At 30.1% G+C, this 17,859-nt stretch overlaps 1 protein-coding gene across 6 annotated transcripts in view; it reads left to right on the top strand.

The window, feature by feature from the left end:
• Positions 1-17,859, top strand: part of LOC126770173 (uncharacterized) — a 49,147-nt gene that overhangs the window by 27,585 nt on the left and 3,703 nt on the right. Inside the window, exon 2 of one of the 6 annotated variants that reach the window (XM_050489442.1) lies at positions 1,599-1,622. The exons of the other annotated variants lie outside the window; for them this stretch is intronic. The gene's annotated coding sequence lies outside the window, so the exon portion shown is untranslated. The remainder of the gene's footprint in view (positions 1-1,598; positions 1,623-17,859) is intronic. 6 annotated transcript variants of the gene reach the window in all.

A 17,859-nucleotide genomic window follows, 5' to 3' on the forward strand; every position in this document is an offset into this window, starting at 1 on the left:
TTTTGTGCTTCATCTACACATATATACTATTATAAATTAATTAAAGTCGTCCTTTCTGTGTTATATTAATTGGATATATCTATTTTAGTAACACATTTTAAGCAAAAATAAGTGTGAAATCATTATTCAAGTCCAGTTGAATGAAAATCTTTGAACGTATTGAATAATAAAATCCCAGAACTGAAAAGGGAATCTTACTCATTATTAATCGCGGCATTTATTTGTTATTCTTTGGAGTCATGTTTTAGATTATCAGAGTAAACAATTAGCCTCAAAGCAGAATTGTCTAAATTGATATTCAAACAGGTTTTGTAGAAATAATTTGTTCGAAATACTAAAGAATTAATGACAATAAACAATTTTTTTCGTTAAAAATGGCTGTGGCCTTTAAAATAAAATAAGACATTTAAAAAAACGATTGCATAATATAGCATAAGCCTATGTAAGAGTAAGAACTCTTTTTTAAAAAACATGACACATGTAATTTACATGTGTATATCAATTATTTATAATATGCTGTAATTGTTACGCTCGCACTGCCTCTCTTATGCATTTTTTTCAGAAGCATAGGTTTTTTTCCACGTCAACTACCAAGAATTCAGAATTTAAAAAAATATTTTTTTACAACTAATTTTTGTAAATACAATAAATATTATAATTTAAAAATATGGAATCGTTGTATATGCGTGACACGTGTCTTTTTTATACTTTTTTTGGAGTTTTTCGATATATGGAATATGAAAAAAAAAAGAAATAAAAGGTATTTAAGATTAGTCCACTTTTTTATTTTGCCGGGGTGAAAAATTTATTGCTGCGTTTGTTCTGCGAACCGTTTCATTCGTAGCAGGTGGGCAACGTAGACAATTAGGGTGGAACGTTTTAATAGCTTCCTTTTTTCCCGCGTAAGCCCAATCTCAATTTATTGTATTTTTTAGAAATATTTTTATTCAATCGAATCCATTGATGATATTGTCATAACGACATTGTTGTTGATGTTACGTGATTGTCATTTTTTTATCGATTAATAATTAGTTTTAATTTTAATTTATTATGTTAAGTTGTTATATTTTGCCATGTAACAAATGTAAATTTTCATATTAGATTACATATCCAAGTTCATTGTCAATAGAGCCGGATCATACAGTTTCACGTAACTTTATCATGTTATTAAAACTTTTACTGTTGTGTGAGACAATAAAATCAACAGCCGAATAAATGTCTAAGCTTAGACGAAACACAAATATTAACACGGCGTAACGCGATGGATAGGTTTGTGTTTAATTGTTCAGTACATACTGTAGCTACGAAATACGGGACTATTAAAGTGAATGATACTAACTTTATTCTGTGAATTACTGTTTTTGTCGGCCATAATTACGGAGCTAAGCGTTTTATTCCTTAACAAGTACCGCCTCCGGGGAAATTTTTGCTTTGAAATTTCCCATAATTGCCTTTTTATGTTTTACGCGACTAACATATGTTACTCTTCCTTCTCTTTTATTATAGCTTTACGCCTTGTCTATCTATATTTATTTATATTTTATGATTTTTCCACGATCAGTGTGAAGCAGTATTTCTCTTAAGTAATAAGACTCAAGAGCAGCTGCCAACTAGGTTTGCAGGTTAGATTTTTTTTTCTAAATAAATTTATATATTTGTTTCTATTAATAAATAACATACATTAATTCTTTTTTTTCAATTGAAATCAACCTAAAAAAGGTCGTTTAAATAATAAAAGGGAAATTCGTAGTCATTTCGTAGACGTTATTGTAGCAACCGTAGCTGAGCTTTCGGATATTTCATATTTCATATTTTTTACAAGTATTATTTTAAATGTAATAGTTGCAATAATAACACAAACTGAATATAACATAAAATAGATAAAACCCGGTGGTAAAGGTTTTTGCATACAAGCCTGCGTCTGAGCAGGTATTTATCAATTATTTAGCCGCCATATAAATATTCTTTTTATTGCTGCTTTGCGCTTTAAGGCACGAGTGCAGCAGTGTAATTGCAGGCACAATGGCCACAACATCTCAGATCCTATATGATCAACAGCGCATTGAGGTCTGTTTTTTACATTTTCTATTGCCAGTTTTTAGCCGAAATATACAAGTTACGTAATGAAAACAAATAGAATAGCAATCAATTTTATAAATAGTATCAATATCTGTGTTTTAAATAGTGATATAATTAAAGCGATTTCACTTTATTCAAAGGTTTTTAGACATTGATTATTTAAAGAATGATAATAAATAGCATTCATATTATCATAAAATCTATATAATTACCAAGAAAACTGAAATTATAATTTGGAATTAAAATTACAGCATTATATATATATTTTTTGAAAGATAAGTTTTATTTTCTGTCAGGAAATTCATTTGCGTACTTTCGTAAGGAAAAATCCGATTCTTTTTAAAATTATTATGAGCGAAGTGATTCAAAGCGCATCTCTGAAACAATGGGTTGCCGGAGCTGTGCCAGCTAATTGCCGTTTATAACTCTCGGAAACAGCTTACATCGTTAGCGTAAGCTCCCAAGAATAAGCCGTATATAAACTAACAAATATACATTGAGTGTCGTGTACCGTAACTCCTAATTAAGAAACAATTAATGTCACATCAGTGTCTTATCTCGCTTTGCCGTCCTTTTAATTACTCTTATAACGCCTTTGTTAATCTAATTAGTAAATTTATTTTGTTTGTTAATATTGTCGTAATTTACTAGTGGTAGGGTGCAAGCTTGTCTGGGTAGGTATCACCCACTCATGAGATATTGTACCGCAAAATAGAAGTACTTGGTGTTGAGCCAGTCTAATTGCAGGCACAAGGGACAAAACATTTTAGTTCCCAAGGTTGGTAGTGCAGTGACAATGTAAGCGATGGTTAACATTTCTTACAATGCCAATCTATGGGCGTTGGTGACCACTTACCATTAGGTGGCCCAAATGCTCGTCCGCCTACCTATATAAAAATAAATTTGGAATATTTATACGATATTACTCGAAGCTATAATTAAATTATAACAGTAACGATCATAATTCATATAATATTATCAGTGGTACTGTAACACAAAGAGACGAAAAATGTGTCTTTTTTGAAATCATGTCCGAAGATTCCGATATTTTTATAGAACAACCGTAACAGAACAACTAGACTAGCGAGACTAATTACTATAATATAAGGGTGTGTTTTTATTCTTCTTTTTACAAAAAATATATTATTTAAGTCATTACGTTTGTTTTATACGCATGTTCAAATTAAGGTGGTAGATGTTGATTGTCAAAATTTAGTATTTTTTTATAAAAACTGGAAATATAATACTTTGAATTTCAATCAAAAATAAATTTCGATATCAATTTCAAATCCACTGAAAATGAAACTTGTAACACGGCGTACAATATCACATTCTATTGGCTCAGCATCTCTCAAATTCTTTTTTGTCTATTGATTGCTTTTTAATTTAAAAAAAAAAAACAAATTCTATCAAGATAATGTTATGATTATATTTAAATATAATATGGAAAGGCAATTTAATAAAAAGAAATAATTAAATTGAAAAACGATACAATTACAAATTGCAAATATATGTAATTTGTCAAAGAAAGGTAATTAATCAATCACTATACGAACAAAATATTATCAAAAACATTGGTGATTAATATTTTACAAAGTAAAAGGCACAAAGTATTCACCATTTTGGTTGAAAGCGCAGCACTGATTTTTTAATTTAAAACAATATGAACACTCATTAAAAAAAATAACTTTTGAAAATTCTATAAAAAACTATATGATATTGTCATAATTTTTGTATAGTTGCTTCGATTGTTTCAAGTAAATTACTGCTACAAAATCTCCTTTGATTGTTCTAAGCATGTTGAAGGCATTAAAACAATGTCCTATTAAAAGTTTTTAATGGTTCTAACTTAGTTATACAGCCCTAAAAAGGAGTTTTAATATCACTTTTATTACATATTACTTCACTAGGACGAACTTAATGGTACTTAAGCCGATATGTCTACTATTGATCTGTCCGTTTTCCTTGAAAATTTTATTTGCTGTAACATAATTTACATATAGGAAATTAGTTACTCAGAAAAAGTAACATCCAATCAGAGGGCAGTGTAAATATTAGTTTTATTTGAAATTATATATTTATGTTGATTAAAATAACTGATACATATGTGCACGATTATGCCTACAAATTCAAGTATTCAGTATCAACGTGTTTTAAATAACTTTCTACCTTTTCGTACCTATATGTTTTATGTTTTAGACGATTTTTAACTAGGAAAATCATCAGTTTCCTTTAGCTAGCCATTTCAATATCCATGCGAACGAAGCTGAGAGCGTAGTTTCTTTAATAAACACTTATTTGAGTATATAGCAATGTTAGTTAAAGTAGGGAGAAAATAACAAACATTTTCACATTTATTTCTTTAGCACTGAATGCAAATTAAATATTGATCGTACAGTTATTTATGCACTTGCATGTTTTATTTACAACCAGCTCGCGGGCGGCAATATTAAACAAGCGCTTTTATATTGTATTACTCTATCGACGTCTCCGTTGGCGTGGTTGGTAGATACATGCCTTTCACGCCGAAGGTTGTGGGTTCGATTCCCACCCAGGACAGACATTTGTGTGCATAAACATGTCTGTTTGTCCCGAGTCTGGGTATAATGATTTATATAAGTATGTATTTACAATAGAAAAGTAGTATATGTAGTATATCAGTTATCTGGTTTCTATAGTAATAGCTCTGCTTAGTTTGGGATCAGATGGCCGTGTGTGAATAATGTCCCAGGATATTATTATTATACAATTGAATTGTGGAATATTATAAAATCATTAACAGTGTTCTATTTACATAACAATTTACGATGTGTGGTTGTCTATTGTGTGTTGTGTGTGTATTTTTACTCAAGATTGACTTACGAGCATATTGCATTTAGTAATCAATTTTAATATCAAAATTAAAAATGTGCTTAAGAATTTATGTGTTTTAATCTTTTTCTTGAATTAATTCGTTATAACTAAAGGTTTGAAAATCAACTATGATTCATCGAAAATAAAATATTTTATAGTAGTTTTTTGTTTGCGAAATTTTAACGTCAGCTTTATTCGATTACAATTGGATTTTGATTCATCTCGGTTATATATTTCTCTCTATATATGTTTTAAATTATTAGATATTGTAAATGAAACTTTAAACAATACATAAATTCATTATGAAATTTAGTTACACAAAAAATTGATCGAAAAAAAAATGAAGTGGAAATAATAATAGTAAATTTCAAAACAATTATTGCTTTATTCTTAAATATCAATTGGACAGTCTTCAATAGACGTTGAGATAACGAACGAACGAACTTATTCGTTCTCATTATCTGTAGTTCTTGTAAAATGTATTTTATATTTCGTGCTGTGAAATGCAAATCCTGATAGTGTCCGTACTATGGCACCCGTTTTATCATCTTCATAGCTGAGAGCTACATTTTCATACGTAAATTAAACGCAAGTAGAGCATAAAAACATTCTGTCGCGGGCATTTTAATTAATGTGATTAACAATTTAATTAACGTTCTGACGTTTCATTCGAACTCGGATATATATGGCTTTATTTTGAATTGGTTCGCTTATGATAATTTAGAATTAATGGTCGTTTTGTTTTGTATGATCAAATAAAGAAATTAAAAAATATAGAAATGTGTGAATCTTTTGCGAGTTATACATTTAATAATTGAAAAGTAGTTAGAAGTACAAGCACAGTGATAAATTACTTATATAAGAAAAATTAAAAATGATTTGATTACAATGTTATTTTTTATATTTATTTTAACGAATCGAAAAGATATGTAGACCGAATACGTAAATATAAACTGAAGATCGTGACTTCAAATCCGTGCATGCTATATTGTTATGTGCTTAATTTTTGATTATAATTCATTTCGTGAGAAAACAGAATTAGTTAACATGCTTTCACGAAATTCTAAACCTGCTCCATAACTTAAATCTTTTTAAATCTTTTTAAATTATGATTTTCATATATCCTATATCAAAATATTCCTGGCATATATAAATGCACTAATTTTCGTAAGTAAACCACTACTCCGATTTCGCTTTGGCAAGGGTCAAAGAGAAATTTACAACATATTATTCGATTTACCTGCCTCGCTTATTCTAATTAAATCTGTTGAACATTTCTGTTAGATGCAGCAATTTAAATGATTATGACTTTTCGTGAAATTGTAAGAAAACCTTTGGTTTTTAGATTTATTGCCATTCAATTAAACTAAAACGATTACTTTCAATTCTTACTTATATATTACAGAATTATATATTATACATATTACAGAATTTTATTTTTTTTAATGGAATTCCTTACCAGCTCACGTGTTCCCCTCCTCTTACAACCCGGTTTCCTTCAAACGAGGCGTGAAGAGGCATCTTGCGGGCCGGCAAGGCGGGGACGGCTAGTACAGAACTTTCTTCCCGACTGTACTGGCCGTCGTCACGTTTGGACTCTACTACCACTTACCATCAGGTGGAGTAGAGTCATTTGTCATCCCGGTGCATATAAAAAAAAATTGTATTCAGGTATAAATCACAATAAATTTTTATTTTTTTGTGACATTACAGTTATCCGTTCTCGATACGTGAACATATTGTGTCTGTTATATTTTATAACTTCTTTGTCTATTATCTTATTAGAATTAAAAAGAAAAGAGGCACTTATTAAAGCATCGTCAAATAATATAACCCCCTCCTGATATAGTCAATGATATATTTATTGGAGCGGAGACTTTGCCAAAAGGTGACGGAACTGAATCATGAAAGTACTTTAAAATAAAGTAACAGCCTGTAAATATTCCACTGTTGAGTAAAACCTCCCCCGTTTTGAGGAAAAGCTTTAGAATATTCCAACACGCTACTTCAATGTGGGTTGGTGGATACACGTGGCAGATTTTTATCTGCCACATACAAGTTTCCTCACGGTGTTTTCTTTCATCGCTGAATACGAAATAAATTATAAACACAAATTAAGTACATGGAAATTCAGTGATGCTTGTCCGGATTTGAACTCGGAATTATCGCCATATTTAATAAACGAATGCCAAATATAGTTATGGTGTCGTGACTCAAAAAATCGTTTTGCGGAAATAATTTCAATGTACGGTACATTGAAATGAGATGACTTAAAGTGTCAATAATTGGGTCTGTCGGCCCACGTAATAGAATATTTTGATTAATGGATGTGAATGGTTTTCTACTTGTACAGAATATCGCGTGTCTTCATTATTAATTTCATTTGGCAACATGATTATTTTACTTTGCTTAATATAAATATATACTAAATAAGTAATTATAACATATGTATTTTATAGTACTTTTATACATAGTGGTAGTTTCTAATTTAACAATCGATAAATAAGTTTAATAATTCTATATTGAACAAAGTATTTGAATATGAATTGATATGATTTGATTTAAAAAGTAAAAAATATCGAATTAAAAACAGTCGCTGAAACACACGTAACCATTATTACTCATTAAGTTAATTCCGTCTGTTAATTACTGAGCTTACATTAGCTTATTCCCTGTTACCGACAATGGATTGCCAATTGTGGATGCTGAGTAATTAATTGCTTACATACTTCGAAATATGTTTGCAGTACACTAGTGGTAGAATATTTTCTCTTTTGCTTTTAAAAAAAGTAAGACCTAATCGAGAGTGATATTATTTACATGATACATACTTCGACCGCGAAACAAATTCTTGTTTTGATTGTTTTATTATTTGCTGCCTTTCTTGTGGATAAGTCAGCGATTGTATAGGAAAGGCACTAGTGGTACATCGAATTATATACCGCGATTGACAGTATAAGGGTGGAATAAAAAAAACTAGTGACTAGTATATTTGAAGTACGGACGCCTGTCTGGACAAGACATACAATAAATCCTGTTACAGATACTTTATATCATAATGAGAGCCCTGTTGACCGCTTCCTTATTGTTTCATTCTTGCGTTGAATTTCTATGTCTAATCACTTATAAAAATATGAAAAATCAATAAAAATTTAAGAATTGAAATACTAAACCAAAATTTACAGATTATATAGACTGTTTGTGTCGTAGAGTGGATACTTTACACTGAATTAATACCGTTTGATTGTTTTACTACCCACGTTGTTTACCTCAGAAAATTTAATTTAATAAACAATTCCTAAATTCACAACAACAATTTAAATGTATTCGAGTTTAAAATTATACGCGAGCTTATTACACTTAATATTCATAAAGTTACAACATTACTTTCCTTCTTTACGTTTCATTATCTTCAAAATAAGATCCTAATTAAAAGCGCTTGGCTTCGAGAAAAATCCTCTTTCTCCCTTCAGAGTGTTATCTTGTGGAAAGTCATTATTCAATAATGCATTTTCCAGATAATGTTCTAGAAAATTCCTCTTTCAATTTTGCTATAATGTGTAAAATGATTTTGTACAAAGAGAAAATTCTATTTAGCTGGGATACTTTGTACTCGAGGCATCAGGTTTGTTACCAGATATATACGTTGTCCACATGTCATGTTTGAGCTATTAATCTTGACATTATAAGGCTCAGTCTGCCAACCAATGTATTTGATTTTAGTGAAGAACATTTCAAACGCCGGGCATGACACAAATTTCCTTTTTTTTGTTCGAAAAATAGCCGTTAATTACTCTTTTTCTAAATTTAGATTTGGAATTGGTTAATATTTTAATTTCTATTATTGACAGAATAAGGTCAAAAGTGAACCACTATTGAATTGTATAACTTTGTAATTCATTTTCTATAAAGTCTTTAGTCTATATTCTATGTATGAGATACATTTAGTATGTAGATTATAATATCTAAATCACCAATACCAATATAGCATATTCCATGTTAAAGAAGCATTTAAAGAAATTAAACGTAAATCACTTAATTAAGTAGGTATAAAAATAAATGAATAGCTATTGACCCGGTTAACTTGACCTAAATATTACATTTCAATTTTCCTGAAATCGTTTTGCATTTAATATATGAACTAAAAATAAATCTATTTATATATCAAAGAAGGCGCAGTCTTTTGTTCTTTTAAGAATTAGTCACACTACGTTTTCAATTTTTTACTGTTAGGTTTAGTAGTAGGGTGCTATGCAAGCCTCTCTGGGTAGGTACTATTCACTTATGGGTAAGTTATTCTACCTTCTTTGCTTTATGGCTAAGTGAGTCATGCCACCCATAATAGTGAGAGGTTATTTCACCTTCAGGTGGTCCATTTAAATGCCTGGATTCCTCTTCGATTGTACTATTGTTGATCGAAGGGCTATCTCTTCATAAAAATAACATTTTCAAATAAACTAACTCTGAAATACTCGGTTCATTCAGATTTAACTACAACGAATACATACATTACATGGACAGCATTATTCAATAGGCTTTCCAAAAACTGTCAAACAATATAGTTTAAATTTTGTATGTTTTATTTAATAATAACAATATCGCTCTAGTTATTTGATATTGATATTTATGTTAGGTGTTTGAAGTATGTTTAAAATACCAGCGGTCATAATATATACACAAAGCCAATAACAAAAGTAATCACGTTACGTGTTCTCTTAAAAAAATCGTAGTAAAAATATTTCAGAGTTCTTCATAATTAATATAAATTCCTTTTGGGAACTTGTAGAAGTTTCTAACTTTCCAAATAAAACATGATGTAATTAATCAAGCTACAAAGAAATATGTCAACTATTTATATTTTAAGGGAAAATCCATATCTTAACTAGATAAGTCTTTGGGCCTTTGAGTTACTTCACTTGTATGTATGTTACCAACTAGAGCGTAAACCTTTTTAAGCAAATGAGGTTTTGGTTGACTCGTGGCAGTCCCAAAGAGATACAAATACGAATACTCAAAAACAATTTATTTTTCCTGACAAATTGTAGTTGCCGTAGAGTTTCAAAGCAATCTTGATACTTTGATGACTACTTTGACTACATAATATATTTGTAGATAATATTATCGGTTGAGAATCTATTTAAAATATCAGTATTTTATGAAGGCTTTTTTAAATATAACATGTTTAAAATCGAAAGGAGCTGAGACCTAAGTGACCCGATAAGAACAATAGAATCTGCACCGCGGCATAAATAGGCATCACTGCACTTCCGTGCTAATGATCTCGTGCTCAGAATTCGACAAGAATTCGACGATGAAGGAAAGAAGAAAGAAAAAATGTGTCACATGAAGTTTTGCCACATGTATCAACACCAATAACAGCAACGCAATCGATTACGCTCCAAACCTTCTCTTTAACAATAAAGATAGCCTTTGCTCAGCAGTGGGACATTTACAGGCGCGAAACACTCTCGTTTTTTATAACCGAACCATCTCATTCATACATAATTTTGACATTTCTAAAATACTTCTCACATTCAGGATACGAATTTTATTCTTACTGCCAGCTTAATATGATATAACATTTTTTTTTTGTAACTTGATATTATTCAAAAAACGAGGAAAGTTGAGGAAAGTTACCGAGAAAATATATTCATGGAACAAAATACATGAATAGTAACAAAATTTATATATTTACTTATTTGTAAAAAACAGACTATATAAAAGTGACTTATTAACTAACAGCCTAACAAATCGTGTCGTGTGGAAATATTGTACGAAGTTATTATAGATTTTATGTCACGTAAAATGTGCTACCCTTCTAAGGGTGGTTACACACGGTACAACAGTAAAATAGCCAACAACGAATGTAAAATAATAGACTTCATCAATTACTAAGATTTCACCACAGTTGTTTGAAATGGATTCTCAATTTTTCATTGGTCGCGTGTATTAAAATTCAAACGCGTATTTGTTATAACAGTAGATACATCGATACAGTAACAGTAACAGTAACAGCCTGTTAATGTCCCACTGCTGGGCTAAGGCCTCCTCTCCCTTTTGAGGAGAAGGTTTGGAGCTTATTCCACCACGCTGCTCCAATGCGGGTTGGTAGAATACACATGTGGCAGAATTTCAATGAAATTAGACACATGCAGGTTTCCTCACGATGTTTTCCTTCACCGTTAAGCACGAGATGAATTATAAACACAAATTAAGCACATGAAAATTCAGTGGTGCTTGCCCGGGTTTGAACCCACGATCATCGGTTAAGATTCACGCGTTCTTACCACTAGGCCATCTCGGCTTTCAGATATTAACATTTATTGCAGCGCAATATGTAACCACCCTATCTAGTCACCCTAACAGCGTTGCCATGTAGAATTAAATGTCAACATGTTTACGGTACAACATTATCATATATACGAATATATGTAAAATCAATGCGCTTAAGATTTATTATCTGCTTATTTAAGGAAGAATGTGATTATAGAAGCTGATAAATGTGTACATAAGGTAATATCACAATTGTAACAATTAGCTCCAAACCTTCTCCTCAAAAAGGGAAAGGAGGCCTTAGCCCAGCAGTGGCACAATTACAGGCTGTTACTTACTTACTTACAATTGTAACAAAAAAATTAGTGTATTAAATTTATCATCATTATAAGTTTATATTGACAAGATATTAAGCTCATATACTTGACATTAGCTTAATATATAATATATAAAGCATTAGTATCCAAAGATAACATAAATAATAATTATAGTATAAAAATAATTGTATAAATAGTTTTTTTTTTTGCCCACGCAAAAGTAGACGTATTTTTCGGCCCCAATAGAGTTATAAAAAGTCTATGTAATCATTGTAGTCGTATAAAATTTTTAAAAGGTAAAGGATAAAATGGGGCATATATAGTACCACACCCACACCAATGGCAAAAACGCCAAACTTATTTATTTAAAACTTTAGTATTTACCTTGAAATAATGTACAAGCATATAGAAAAAAATGCTTATACTTCAACTATGTTACTTCGATAATATCTAACTAAAAACCTTTAAAAAACAAGCTGTGTTTATTCCAAATTCGGAAACGAATTAATTTTAGTATAGATTCATTTACAAATTTTGATAACACATACATACTAAATGTGTGATGTGAAATTAAATAATATATTGTTGAATAACAAAGTTCATCATACAATATACATAAATAACGATATAGAAATGAGGTAGAACAAAGTTTCTTGAATCTACTTTAAATCGAGCTAAAAATTGCTATTAATAACCTGTGATTATATCGATTTGTAAACGCTATCTGCATAAATTCACGGCCTTACTTATAAACGTTGTAGGCGAGTATTTTGTTAAATACTGATGTCTCTTTATCTGTCATCATTGATTTGACATTCAAAAAAATAATAATCCACGTTCTTTTTTAACTAAAAACCCCCCTAAACCGCATTTATAGTAGATAGTCACATGTAAGTCTTCTTTTTTTTTATAGAATAGGAAGGCGGACGAGCATATGGGCAACTTGATGGTAAGTGGTCACCAACACCCTTAGACATTGGCATCGTAAGAAATGTTAACCATCGCCAATTCGCCACCAACATTGGGAACTAAGATGTTGTGTACCTCGTGCCTGTAATTACATTGGCTCACTCAGCCTTTAAACCGGAACACAACAATACCAAGTACTGTTGTTTTGCGGTAGAATATCTGATGAGTGGGTGGTACCTACCCAGACGAGCTTGCACAAAGCTCTACCACTAGTGTGTGTACCAGTCTTCTAATATCGTCTCATTTTACTATTTATTAGTAGCATTGCTCTTTTTCAGCACGTCATTTGTGATTTCAGTCGCACCCAAGTTAACTGTGTAATCGTATTTTGTGCGTTCCTTTTTAAAACAAAGTAATGTGGTGGGTTGGATCCGCGGTAACGTCTTTGAATTTATCACTCTCCGAACCTATAATGTTGCTATATCTGGAGATTGGTTTCGATGCCCTAATTTCAGGGGCTTAATACGTGTCGTTCCCTTAATATATTGTTTACATAAACTTGTTTACGAGTGTAACGATTTTGGCTATAAATTTTGCTTGTTGCAAATATCAATTTATGCATTATATTTTGCTTATGATGAGAAAAAAATCGGTTTTCGTTTGTAGCTACCATACGACATATTTTCATAATATTTCCATTGTTCATGGTTCGATAATACTATGCTAATGTAATGAATAATAATGAAAAGTAGTTGATGTCATAGTCGTTAATATTTAACTGATAGTATGTAATGGAATTGCGATTAAACAGGGAAATGCTGATAGCATTCGTGTTATCATGTAACGCAAAATGATTATATCATTTTGATAAGTATATATATATTGAAGTCCTCAATGTAAATAATTTTAAAAACAAATTTACCAAGCAATATGAGTTTCATATAAATTTGTTATAATTTTTGCAGAAGTAAAAATAATTATATATTCATTTGCCTTATTAATTGTCTAGAACCATAAAGATGTAAGCAAAAAAGTCTTTCATTCAAAATAAAAAAAAATACTGTACACGCATTTGTTACCGAAATAAATGTTTTTGTTAATTAAATGGATGTTATTTTAAATTTTGGCGAAGGTTACATATTTTTGCTTATTCCATTCTCATTACATTATAATAATATGCTCATTTATAATCTTTTTGCGTTGATCTATTGTTAATGAATTGGCGAAATAAAAATTGGTAAATAGATTTTCATTTTTAGTATTAATTTTTCTTAATTTTTAATTGATCACCTATCATTACAATATGCCAAAATGACTCAGTGGTTAGAATACGAGAATCACCACTAAATTTGATGTGTTAAAAACATGTAACCAGTATCAATCTCTATGACTTATCATTAGGTGGGCAATACGTTTATCAGCCATCCCTAAATTAAATTAATAAAAACTAATTAAAATAAAATCTCAATCAAAAACTAATATATGATTTAAAATCATGAAAATATTGTTCGAATTATGTACGTTAAGAATAAAAGAGTTACGTGAAAGTAATCTCGTGTTTGATTATAACGTTACATTGAAATAAGCCGGGAAAATAAATTGGGTTTAAGTACACGTAACGTTTTTAATTAAAAGTTTTAAAGTAAACAATGGAAGTTTCACCGCAAACGCCGGGAGACGAATAAAAGCCGGATAAGTACCAGTCATTGGAGTTTTTTTTATGGACTGATTCCTAAAACTTGAACAAAGACTGTTAAAAATACCGTCGCTGTTTTCTTTTGAAAATTTCAATTATTTTATTATTTTTTAATTTCGTTAAGCCAACTTTAAAATATCACTGAATCTCTCATTTTCGTTTCTATCGTTAAACATTAATATTTTGTACCGCTGTATTTCAGCTAAGAGTGCGTGAGTTAGTGTAATTACAGGAAAAAAAAAGTCATTTCAGGTACAAGGGGCATGGGCCTATTTTTTTTTATTTATTGTTTATGTGTGGTAGTGACTATTTACCTTCTGGCGCATTTGGTCACCATTCTTCGCACTCTAAATAGAATTTTAAAAAAGATGAGTGTTAGTTGGTTGTTTTTATTCATAACATGTTTTTGAAATAATAACAGAATGAGCTACTGTAACGTTAGAACCAAAAATTTGTACCAATATTCTCAAAAATCTAAAGTGACATCAACTGCTCTAAAATTTAAAGCTAAAACGCCCTTTGTTTCTATAAATATTTTACCCTTTACCGACAAGCCAAGACAGCAAAACAAAGCAACCGTATACTCATATAGACGGTACCTCTTAATATATGCTTTTAGGTACTAAATTAAATTTAGTAATATTGAGTTATAGTACTTACTGAAAACTTGTTAACGACTTTCACAGATAAAATATGACATTTAATATTAGAATATAAATTCCCAGTAGTAATTAGCTCAAACGGAAATGCGCTGAGCTCTACTAGATAAGCTTTAATTTACGTTAAAGTTTTAATTACAGTTGTTATGAAATTACAAGCACTTAAACAGATATTATACGATTTAAAACTTTTTTATATTCGTTTGAAACATCAAATGATAAATACTTTAAATCAACTTAAGCATTAAATTTAGATCATACGTTGAGAATTATAATTAATTGGTTTATTATGTAATTTTTTTTAATGAATCCTTAAATTGCAGTTAACAGCACCGACGTTCTTATAAAACTTTGTCAAATTTTATTTTCTTGTTTCATATTATTTTACACAATTATTAAGAAGAGTTGATTAGTGTTACCATGCTTAAAAAGTTAACAATGTCTTACTGATAATACTGTTCACGTGATCCGTAGTATTGAACTATTTGAACTCCAGTAGAATTGCGTCGTTATTTATGTTAACTAAGTATATAAAACACTTAACAAGTATAAAATTAATCTTTTTAAGTAATAAGTTCTAACAGAAAATATAATAGACCGTAAAAATACGAACAAACCGAAATGGTTACCGTCGGTCATTACTAACTTAAATGTCGCATAGCATTCTTGTGAAACAAATAAACGAATCTAACGATACCACTTGTTGATATCGGTTTAAGTGTTTAGGGTCTAGTTAGTAAACAACATAAAAGCTCCGTAAAAATAGCAAAAAAAGATCTCTTTAATTTGAGGATTTCTTTTTCGTAGTTATTATTGATCCATAGAGTTCATGTTTTTATTGTTCAATGAAATATAAATATATAAGCCAAATGCAGTAATATTAAAACTATAATTTAATTTCATCTAACTTCAAGGGAAATGACTAAGTCTAAGGTATAAACTTTTCACCGTATTACAGTTAAGTCAAAACATTTCGTCAAGTTTCGAAGTTAAAACACTTAGGTATACCTTATGTTGACCATTGACGGTAACTTGTTCCCGTACCTCTGTATAGCTTAACAAAGTTGCTGAGACGACTGTTTGCTGATAAGCTTTGTTAAAGGTTAACAAACTGAAATACAGTAATATTAGCTTCTTGTGACCTCTGAAGTTAAACCTTTGGGCGTTTAAATAATTAAACAATAAAGTAATCATCGTTGTTATACAATTTGAATTTGATGGTTAATATTTTATTATTAATATTATTTTTGGAAATTTTAATAATATTTTATTCATAGAAGTTGTGATTGTTATTAAGGATATATACAAATTACATTTTGTGTATATTTCAGAGGCATTAACAAAACAGTTTGTTCTGAACTGTTTTGTCTTTGCCTCTTTATGTATTACACTGAAACTAATTATTTAATCATAAAAAAATAGATCGATAGTGTGCAAATTAGGATGTCCATACATATATTCCTAGAGTAATAACGGTAATTCAGTCGCCTCATAATGAAGATCACTAAAAAGATTTCAAGCAAGCGTCAAAACGTTAACATCAATTGACTAGCGTTATGAAATGGTTTTATTCTATTAGTATATTAGTAACAGCCTGTGAATGTCCCACTGCTGGGCTAAAGGCCTCCTCATCCTTTTTTTTTAGAAGATTCTATTTACAAAAACAAATATATATACAAAAAAAACCGTTTATGAATGACGTATGAAATTTATTTAATTTATATTTATATTTAATTAATTTGGTGCTGTCTCTTAACTATATTATATATACGTTCACGTAATTCGTTTTTGGAGCGAAACGTGCGTCGAGTACGATAATAATCAATTTTGCTAGCGGTGGAGGTAAATACGTTTCTAGTATTGCGCGTTCGTGACGATTTGATTTTTAATTGCTGCAGGCGTTGCTAATGGCAACACATTTAACATACAAAATTGTTATAAATCACGACATTTCCCTATATCATCAGTTATATTGGAATTTTATCGTTTTTTTTAATAAACGTATACGTCACGTGAACAAAAAATATTTGAATGAATTAGCAAAATGGTGATAGCTAAATATAGAATACTGTTACAATTGCTATTATTATTACTACATTATTGTTAAATTAAACGTAGAATTAAACACTCTTTAATGCCTTATCTCTTGACTTGTTCCATTTTTTTTATTGTATTAGAGGCAGACTGGCAAGCGGGCCACCTGATGGATGATAAGTGTTACCACCGGCCATAGACTTTGGCATTGTAAGAATTATTAACCATCCTTACTTACTTACTTACTTACATCGCCAACTCGCAACCAACCTTGGGAAATAAGATGTTATGTCCCTTACGCCTGTAGTTAAAGTGGCTCATTCATTTTTCAAACCGGAACACAGCAATAGTAAATATTGATGCTTGGCGGTAGAATACACCTACACAGACAGCTTGTACAAAGCCAAATAGATTCTGTATATTTTACAATGTTATAAGAAAAAATGAGCAGACTGATAAATATAATGTGCAAATTAATTCAAATTAATGAATTTTCGGAAGTGTATGTTTCTTTTTAGATACTTTAATTTAACGTCGGCGTAATGTTTAACCTATTTAATTCGAGTAAAATTTTTTTATTACATTTGTTTATTAAAAAAAACAATAAATAATTTAGAAGTACTTAATCATTTTTATTTTAATGTTATTTCGAATATATTTTTTTAAAAGCATATTACAGAAATAAAAGAAACACTCAACAAAAATAAACTTATAGGCATGTCTAAATTTAAAAATGAGGCATGTGGATGAAAATGTAAATACAATTTTTATTCTTACTTGAGATTCAATTACGTTCGCTTCCTGAATGGAATGTAGGCTACAATTCTAGACAGTCGTGTTGATTCCGTTTTTCAATTATAAATGCAAGCCTTTATGCATAAATATCCAGATTCTCTCAAGTAGAATTCTACGTATTTATTTTGTATTAGAAGCAAGACAATGATATCAGCCGAGATGGCCTAGTGGTAAGAACGCGTGAATCTTAACCGATGATCGTGGGTTCAAACCCGGGCAAGCACCACTGAATTTTCATGTGCTT

The sequence above is a fragment of the Nymphalis io genome, chromosome 1 (genome assembly GCF_905147045.1).
Source record: "Nymphalis io chromosome 1, ilAglIoxx1.1, whole genome shotgun sequence".
Lineage (NCBI taxonomy): Eukaryota > Metazoa > Arthropoda > Insecta > Lepidoptera > Nymphalidae > Nymphalis > Nymphalis io.